Here is a 10,497-nt window from a genome sequence, read left to right as displayed (position 1 = left end):
CATTGGTGAATTCAAGCCCTGCATCAGGCTCTGTGCTGACAGCTCAGAGCCTGGAGCCTGCTTCAGATTCTGTGTCTCCCTCTCTCTCTGCCCCTCCTCTCTCTCTCTCTCTCTCTCTCTCTCTCTCTCTCTCTCTTTTAAAACTAAATAAACATTTAAAAATTTTTAAATAATAATGCTATCCAACAATCAGCACTTGTCTTGACCCAAAAAAGTGGTCAGTGCTGGAGTCCATCATATTATAGGTTGATAATCCTTGGGGAGTGACCTTGTCCCATGCCTATGCCTGATTCCTGGAACTCCAGAAGCACTTGGATGAAGCCCGGTGGTCATACTGATGCATCTCGCCGCCTCCCCTGCATTGTTTGGCTCTTCTTCAGGAACAAGAAAATTGTTTCAGACAATATTGAGACTTCAGCCAATGCCCGTATGAATCAATAAGACAGTTAGTCCTAACCACCCCACTTTGGCTTAGCTCAGTTCCCAGTACTCTAAGACTATTGTCAGAAATATTCCAGAAAGGTAACTGTTGAGAGGTGTACTTGTTCTTGTAAATGCACAGAAGTGCAAGATCAGTCATGACTCCCCAGAAGGACAGTAGCAAAGTATAAAGAGGATAGTAGATACCAGCTGGAACACTAGATTAGGAGATTAGGAGACTTGGATTCTACTTCTGACCCTTACTAGTTCTTAAACCTTAAAAAAGTCACTCAACCTTTCTGATCCTTGTCAAGCAGGCATAATAACACCTGATCCACCCACCCCCAGTTTAAATTTCCCAGGGGCATACACTGGGAAGAAGACAAAATGGACCCTGAGGTTTGTAATAAGCCATGTCAAGAGTAGTGAGAGCAAGGTCTTACCAGGATGACTGTTCTAGAAGCTTCCAGAACTATAGTAACAGGAGAACTATAAGCAGTGGCATACAATGAGCCTGGAAAAGGAATTAAAGGAAAAGCTGAAGATTTGAGGTCAGATGGAAGCGAGGAGCAAACAGAGGATGGTGGGAAAGGAAATGGGAAGCGAAGATGGCAACACCATTAGACATGACTTTCCTGCGGGTGACAGGAGGGCCAACAACCCAAAGGAAGGAGGAAGAGACGAAGGACGCCAGTCTCCCCTCGATGGAAGATGTATTGCAAGAGAAGAGAGGCTGCTCAAAGGGAGGCTATGCACTAAGGACCCAGCAGTAATTTAGGCCCACAATTGCAGTCGCTCAAATGACCAAATTACAGGAAGTGAGAAGTTTGATGTGAACTTCAGTTCTGAAAGGAATTGAAATTATCTCAGAGAAAATGTAAGAGGAAAAAGACCAGCCCAGTCAGAGAGCTTTGTGGTGATATGGCTGTACACGTAGGTGCCAAAGTGGCTGTTCCCTGAGGAAGCCCTGGATGGATGTGCTGTGGCTCCACTCAGTTGGAAGCCCCTGTGAAAAGTTCACAGGCCCAGCCAGCACCATGACAATGGTGGAGGACTGTGAGGCGGCACAAGGCTGGGGATTTGCTGGTAGACAGTTTTCTTTAGCTCCTTTCAGTTCAGCACGCTCTGTCTTAGGCACTGGGACATGAAGATGAGTACAAAGTGGCCCCTGCCTACCACAAGATCCTAGACCAAAGGGGACCAGGCATGCCAACAAATCAACATGCGGAGAGAGTTTATAATGGCTTGGTGAGAATGGGGGGCATGCTGAGGAGAAGGTCTTATTCAGTAAAGGAAAACAATGTATTGGCTACAGAGATCACTAACCCACATGCAGATCTTGAGTAGACAGCCTTTAGGTAAGGTTTTTATCCTGGAAATTTTCAAACATGCACAAAAGTTGCGTGAATATCATACTGCACCCTCAGGTACTCATCACAGAGCTTCAACAATATGGCCAATCTTGTCGAATCCATAGCATCCAGACCCTCTTCCTCTCTCCTTCTGGATTATTATAGAGCAAATCCCAAGTATAATTTCATCTAGAAATACTTCAGTATGCTATCTTCAAAAGATAAAACACTCATGCGTGCTCTCTCTCCACCCCCTCTCTCTCCCTATAAACAAAATATTACAAATACTGTGGAGAAAAAAAAAGAGTATTATATAAACAATCCAAGAATCTTTCACAATAGAAGTAAGACTGGTATTGCTACGTGAGCTACGAGCCAGAAACAAGTGCGCGCTCACACACACACACACACTCAGCTGAGCCAGTGGTGGCCACAAAATGACAGCTGTGAAATTTGAGGAGGCAATGAGAGGTGGGACCTCAGAAAGGGAGGTAGAAAATGAAGATGGTTTTCAGGTTGAAGAGAAGAAACAGGTAAACATAAAGTTAGTGGGAGTAAACAAAAGGTACAAGAAGAAACCACTGGGGAAAATTAGTACTTGTCGAGGAAAAGAATACAGAAAGCCCTTAAAAATGGATAGTTCCGAGGTTACTCAGAGGAATAACGTGATGATAGGCTTTCTTCAGATGGAATTCAAGTCCAAGGAAAGTAGGGGTGGTTTGAGGTATGTGTTACTTTTTCAAGTGGGTGTCTGGATGTCAGCTGGAGTCACCACCCCCTTCAAATACATCAGAAGAGCTCAAACCCCCGTCCTACCCCGAGTGGGTGTTCAAAGCCCTTCCACAATGTCTGTGCATCTCCAGGAATCACCTCTGATTTCCAACAAATTTGCTGTCCTGAGTCCCACCACCCTGATCTCATCTTGGCCATTTTCCATGATTTCCCCAAAATCCTACTCCAGAGGGTGATAAACTTACCAAAGATGTAGCAGAGTTTACATCAGAGCAACCAGACAACCTGCAGTAGAATATTAGATATCGCAAATGTTACATGTATGTCCTTCTACTACCCGCTCCCCCTAGCCCAGGGTTTTTTTCACTGCTTATAGCCCTGGCAGGCCCCTATTCCTCCCAGCATATTGCTGATGGCTTCCCCTCTCTCATTCTCTTTTCCTCATCTTTCTGCTCTTCCCCTCCTCCTAATTTCTGTTCAGTTCCACATCAGCAACTAGTATTTCTTGTGTTGTCTTGACTCCTGGAAAAATCCTTAGGGAGTCACCTTACCCCTAAATAATCTCCCTGCTTCCAATAAGTCTGACATCAACTGTGAGGATATCAACATTTTCATCCAAATATGTTCTGAGTGATTGATTGATTAATTAATTATAAAGGGTGAAGTGACAGAGAACCTGAGCCAAGAAAAATGAGACAAAGAAAAAGTGGAGAACTTCCAAAGGAAATGTTGAAGGACTGAAAGATAAACACATGAAATTAGGGTGAGGCGAGCTTCAATTAACAATACATAATACAGACAGATTTTGAACCTGCTTTTGCATACAGGGTTTCATGAAATCTTCACAAAATTCACAAGATGGTAGCTGTCATTACCTCAATTTGCAAATGACAATCTTGCGCCTCAAAGAAGTTAAGAGATTCCCAAGGTTTTATAGCTTAAATGGAGGAATTTCTCTGGAAATCTCTTAATCCCAAATCTAGACCTATCCTCCGTGACCCCATGAGATTACAGGCTGGAGCTGAAGGTTAGAGGCCTCCAAACCGAGAGGATCTGGATGTAATTCTGACTTTAAAAATAGAGCTGAATTTGAAGAGAGAAATCTATGTGAAAGGATTGGTTTGGGACCAGTCAAATCCCTTAACAGGGGAAGCGGCATTTAGGTTCCGATTTTCAGGGTTTTGTTTAAAAGACACAATGTAGAAGTTTGAAAGATCATGGAAGTGAACCAGGTTGGGAGAAAATGTATAATATATAGATATGAACCCTCAAAAGAAAAAAGAAAGCCAAACAGGGAAAATATGCACAGGATGCCTCCCCTGTGCACAGCAAAGGCACGAGGCTGGGGGCGATGCCACGTGCATCTTGGGAAAGGAGCGAGGGCAGTGGATAAACCAAAGGTGACCTCTGCAGGGAAGTACTTATTATCAGCCTATGAGATGCAGTTACAGAGATGTGGATGTTTTCTAACCAAGCTAAATTATTGCAAAAGCATGTTTTGAACGACCTCTATGCCACCTCATGAGCAGACGTACCATAAGCCTCCGGCCCACATTTGCTCTGGTGGTTTTCAACCCCATTAGGGCCAGTCATACCATCACTGTAATTATCAAAGACCTAGGAGAACAGAAAGAAGGAAGACAGCACATAAATGTTCCTCATGGACAAAAACTTCAGGGTAGTTTGAAAAAAAAAAAAAAAAGTGAGAGGGGTGCCTGGGTGGCTTAGTCAATTAAGTGTCCCACTTCAGCTCAGGTCATGATCTCACGGTTCATCAAGCCTCACATCGGGCTCTGTACTGACCGTGCCAGGCCTGCTTGGGATTCTCTCTTCCTGTCTCTCCATCCCTCTCCTGCTCATGCTCGCTCTCGCTCTCCCTCTCAAAATAAATAGACTGTAAAATTGTTTTTAAAGTGAGACAGTTGAATCATCATAGGCTTGCTAAAATCAAGAACCTGCCCAAATTACCCAGAACCATATCTATACTAGAACAGCAATTTATTACAAATAGAATAATTTAGATCAATGGTATGGGTGCATAAAACTTGTTTATCTCTTTTCTTTTTTAAGTTCCATCAGTTATTCAAGTTTAAAAGTCATTGCGTTGGAGAGAGTATTTAGCTGCTGATGCTAGCCATTTGCATATAGTAGGATTGGCAGTATCATCGGCAAGAATGCCAGAGATCATAAAATGCAGATTGAAAGATCTTATTCTTTCTATTCCCGCAATGGCAGAGATTGAAATTAATTTCTTAAAATATAGGGAATTAGGTAAAGGAGTGAAGAACCAAAGACATGCTCCCCTTCAAAGATTGCAGAATAATGGAACTTTTTTCTTCAATGACATAAAGAGAGTTTTCCAAAGGAATATAGCCAAAGGCTTCCAAGAATAAAATAGATATTGCCACAAAAGCATTTAAGAGAGAGCACAGACAGATAAAGCCAAGGTGAAGACACTGGGACCAAAAAGTGAAATCAAAGAACAGACGTAACAGAATGCGGTTGTTAAGAGCAGAACGAGGTTGCACAAGAACAAAAACACTTCCTTCAAAAATCGAAGGTCTATGAGAAGAGAGAGGATTGTTGCAAGATTAAAATGGACAGAATACGGTACCAAAAGAGAGCCTGCAGATAATGGAAGGGTTTAACCAGACATATCAAGTGCAAGGAAATATTGAGCAATGCACTTGGCTGTGGCTGATGAAGAAACAAGTGATCTGACAGCAGACATCATGGGTCAAGTGGTTCTAAGTGAGCAAGATCTGGAAGCAAGAGAGCCATCCTGGTGCTGGCAGCCTCGCTGTCTAGCTCCACCAGGCTTTTAAGAACTGAGCAAACCACTGTTTTCGAAAGCAGACGCTAAAGAGGAGGGTGCAGTGAGCCGAACAGTGAAACAAGGAGCTCACAATACTTTACAAAGGAAAGAGGGTAGACGTTGAGAACAAGATGCCACTCTCTTTATAAGCATAGAGTAGGAGACTTTTGTAGGAAATTTTCCACAACAAAACAAATGCTCAAGAAAGTGGAAAATAAAGTCTAGACTGGCATGAAATCACAAAACATGCCTGGGGCTTAGCAGGGGTAAAGGACAATGGGGAAGAAGCGGGAGAGTGGGGGTGTTGCCGTGGTCGCATAAGAAAGTGGCAAACAATGGTCTTTGCTATTTCTCCACAGACTGGCCACTTCACCTCCCTTCGATGTAGCCCTGAAGTGCACCAAAGGAAGGAGCTGAGGTAGGACAAGTCAGTCTGTTTTTACCGAGCAAGGATGAGGGCCCAATACTGACACACCTCGTGTCTTTCAAAAACAGTCGGAAATAGTTTTGTGTGAGATCTCCTGGTTTTTATGTATTGGTCCAATGTTTTGTTATTGTACACTGTGCAAAGAATTCCAGCCTGTAGGGTGGATTTGGCCCATGGACCATCATTTTATACAAGTTGTGGTTTGCTCCTCAGGTTTGCACAGCAATCCTCAGTTCCTGAGGACCTGAGGGCTATAAGAGAAGGACCTGTGGTGGAGTGGAGGGAAAGAAGTTAGCAACCAGGAAGGGCACCTGGGTGGCTCAGTAGGTTAAGCATCTGACTTTAGCTCAGGTCATGATCTCATGGTTTGTGAGTCTGAGACCTGCGTCGGGCTCTGTGCTGACAGCTCAGAGCCTGGAACCTGCTTTGGATTCTGTGTCTCCCTCTCTCTGCGCCCCCCCTGCTCATACTCTGTCTCTCTTTCGAAAATAAATAAATGTTAAAAATTTTTAAGAAAAAGTTAGCAACCAGGAGAATTCAGCTAGAGGTCAGATGTGAAGATTGAAAAAGAACAGCTGACTTTGGACAGAGCCCAACTTTAGTTTCCACCGGCAGTACCAATCTGGCAGTTACTGAAGACTTATGCCAAGACTGACAAAAACAAAATACAAGGTCATAAAAATGAAAAACCAGGGAAATCTAATATTGACAGGATGGACTAATGCAGAGGCTAGGCCCAAGAGGGTTTTTACTTTCAGATTTGGTGGGTGTAAAATAGTAGCTATCATTTTCTGAGATTTTACTGTGTACCAAGGGCCTTCTGTTATATCTAACCTCTAATATTTACAACAACCCATTTTACAGATGCCAAATGTGTTGTTCAGAGAGGTTAAGCCCCAAACACTCCCAGACCCTTATTCATGCTTTTCTTTTGACATGGTCATTTTCCCCTAGTCTTTTCTACCAAGATATTCATTACAATATTATTTATTATTTATATTAAAAAGCAACAAGTATCCAAGTAATTCTACTTGTAGGTAGATACCCAAGAAATAAAAACATGTCCATACAAAAACATGTCTACAAATGTTTATAGCAGCATTATTTGTAATAACAAAAAATTGAAAACCACCAAAAAGTCCATCAACTGATGAATGAGTAAACAAGATATAGTATATCCATACGCTGGGATATTATTTGTCAAGTGAAGTACAGGTACATGCTACAAGATGGATGAATCCCGAAAACATTATAAGTGAAAGAAGCCAGTCACAAAGGACCACATATGGTATAATTCCATTTATATGAAATGTGCAGATTGGGCAAATCTATAGACATGGAAAGTAAATTAAGAGTTACCTAGACCTGGGGCGCCTGGGTGGCTTAGTTGGTTAAGCGTCCGACTTTCGCTTAGGTCATGATTTCACGGTTTGTGGGTTCGAGCCCCACGTTGGTCGGGCTCTGTGCTGACTGCCAGCTCAGAGCCTGGAGCCTATTTCAGAGTCTGTGTCTCCCTCTCTCTCTGACCCTCCCCTGCTCACGCTGTCTCTATCTCTCTCTCTCTCCTAGAAATAAATAAAAATTTTAAAAAATTAAAAAAAAAAAAAAGAGTTACCTAGACCTGGGGATAGGAAGGATGCGGGGGAGGGGGAAGGCTGCAGAGATTTGGTGGTGGCAGCTAACGGCCATGGGGTTTCTTTTTGGAGTGATAAAAATATTCTAAAATTGATTGTATTTATGTTTGCACACCTCTGAAAATAATAAACTCCATTGAATTGTAGATGTAAGTAGGTGAATTGTATGATGTACACATTACCTCATAAAAAGTTACCAAAAAACAACCAAAAACTAGATATTGAAATATCAGTCAGTGTCATGACACACATAAAGAGGGTAATGAAGGTTGGCACTGTTTTTATATTCTAGCTCCCTCCTAAGGCCCCATCCTAACTCACTGTCCCCAGTATTGGGGTCTGGCTCTACCCCCAGCCTCAGACTAGACAAGGCAGCTTTAAAAGTTATTCTTGGGGTTTGGACTGAAGCTAGAAGCAGTACCAGGTGTCAGTATCTCATTTACTTCCACAACAGCCCTGTGAGAAGAGTGTTATTATCATTTCCCTTGGAGGGAAGAGGAAATATTTAGCAAGATTACATCATTTACTGAAGAGCGAAGCTAGTGTGTTGCAGAAGTAGGGTATAAACCCAGACAGACAGACAATGTTTAACTGCAATCTTCCAGAGACCAAGTGAGTCCTTAGAGTAGGACACCACATTGTCATACATTAGTGGTGTACATTAGTGGGACTTTACATTGTTGCACACTTTCTGGAGGACAGTTTGGTAGGAGGTATCAAAAGTCAAAAATAGAGGCATACTTCTTTCATCCAACAACCCCACTTTTGGAAATTTATTCTATAAAAACCATCGAACAAGTTAACAGATATATATATATATATATATATATCTGTTTACACAAGATTTTTCATCAAAGTGTTGTATACATAACAATAGGTAAAAAACTCTTTTTTATTTTTTTTTAATTTTGTATGTCTTTATTTTATTTTAAGAGACAGACACAGAGAGCCAGTGAGGGAAGGGCAGAGAGAGAGGGAGACACAGAATCTGAAGCAGGCTCCTGTTTCTGAGCTGGCTGTCGGCAGAGCCTGATGTGGGGCTCGAACCCACGAACCGTGAGATCATGACATGAGCTGAAGTCAGACGCTTAACCAACTGAGCCACCCAGGCGCCCCCCCAAAAAAACTTTTTAAGAGAAAAAGCCATATTTCCTTCCACAAAGGATTGGTTAAATTATAGCATAAATCCTTCTGCCTCAGTGACCCAGGAAGGTCAGGTTTTGTGGATACCAACTGAGAAGTCCAAAGGTATTAATGGTATAGGGGGTAGGAGGAACGAACCCTCCCCCAAATTAAGTCACAAAACCCAGACTAGGCTGACATGTGTCCCACTTGGGAAGGTCACCTCCTTACCACTATCCAAGTCTTCACCAGGATTGTATTAATGAAAGAATCATTCTTCAATGTTATTTACCTGAAATATGATCTTTGACATTGATGTTTATGGAATGCTTCTGAAATTAAAAACAAACAAACAAACAAACAAACAAACCTAGATCTTGGGTTGCAAAATACTACCTCTGAGTAGACTGAAGTAGCTGTATGGGACTCAAGGTCTTCAACATAGTCCTAGAGGACAAGGCCAGCCTCCCTTCCTTCTGTAGACCTCTCAGGCTTACCTCTGCATCCATATTTCTCCTTTCTCTGACAGGAGCAAACTCAGCAACAAAGTCAGAGACAAAAAAGGCTAGTCCAGAACCTGATCACATTAATCACTGTTGCAGATGGAAGCAAACAAATGAATTTGAAACAGGTGATATTTATATTTTTTAAATTACTTTTAAACAGTGTGTAATTGAGAAATCTTCTAATCCTATTACTGAACCATAATAGGAGCATGTAGAACTTTTTTATTCAGGATTTGGGGGAAGCTTCAGGCTTTTAGAAATAAATGGCTTGATTTATACCAAAGAGAGGAGGAAAAACAAGATCTGAGACTGACTGATGGACACTGTTTGATGAGCTCGACAGTGACACACTTAATTGCCCTCCTTATCTGTGACAGTAGATTGCCCAATGACCAGTGGGTACAATATAAAAGTTAAGACAAGTCTTATGTTTAGGAAATATTTGTTTCCACAAGATTCTCTGGTTCACATCATATCACTGACAACTAATGAACTCAATAACTGTACTGTGGTTATATTCTATACAGATACATGCTGACATACTTAGAGGTAGAGGATCATGAACTTCAGTTAGTTCAGACACAAAATTAGAAGGAGATCATAGACAGAGTGCACTCATATAGAATAAAATGCTAATAATAGGTTAACCTGGAAACTGGCACACATATCTTCTTTGTGCTATTTTTATTTTTATACTTTTTAAAAATTTGATATTATTCCTAAATCAAGTGTTGAAAATAAAAAAGACTCCAGGCCAGAAACTAAGAATACACTATTGCTTCTCAAATGGTAACATATCACTTGGGGAATATTACTGGCCTACATCTGATTTATTTTACAGTTATTTTTTATTTATTTACAATTATTTTAAATTTATTTAAATTATTTTAAATAGACTATGCATTTTATGATTGAAAGATCTGAACACTATGAAAAGGTAGACACTGAGAAATGTCACTCCTGCCGTCTACTTAGCTACCTTTTACACCTGCAGATAATTAGATTTCTAAGTTTCTGATTTATCTTTCCAGTGATTATTTATGCAGATATAAGCGTATATTATTTCTCCCTTCCTTACAGAAAATGGGCTGGGCTGTACACACCATTTTGTGTTTTGATCACCTAGCAGTATATCATCAAGATCTTTCCATTCTGTCACTTAAGGATATGATCTTTATAAACAAATGGATATAATAGCTGCTTCCTTTATTTACACAGAATGTATCCCCAACTCTAATACTTGGCTATGGATTAAATTATATGTGCTTTGCATGTATATCTCACAGCTGACTAGAAAAGTCAACTTCTGGATTGTCAAAGATCAAATTCAAAATACCTAGACATTTTCTTAAATATGCTGACCAATTTCAAACATCAAGGGACAATAAAATTCAAAATATTTTTCTTGAAAGGACACTGAGAAGATAGGTTGACCACAGAGTTTACTTGCATGTTTATTCTTCTTTTTTTAATGCCTCTCTCTGTGAAT

This window comes from Hyaena hyaena, unplaced genomic scaffold (assembly GCF_003009895.1).
Source record: "Hyaena hyaena isolate Hyena2069 unplaced genomic scaffold, ASM300989v1 scaffold_126, whole genome shotgun sequence".
In the NCBI taxonomy this organism is placed as follows: domain Eukaryota; kingdom Metazoa; phylum Chordata; class Mammalia; order Carnivora; family Hyaenidae; genus Hyaena; species Hyaena hyaena.
This window is presented reverse-complemented; position numbering follows the sequence as displayed.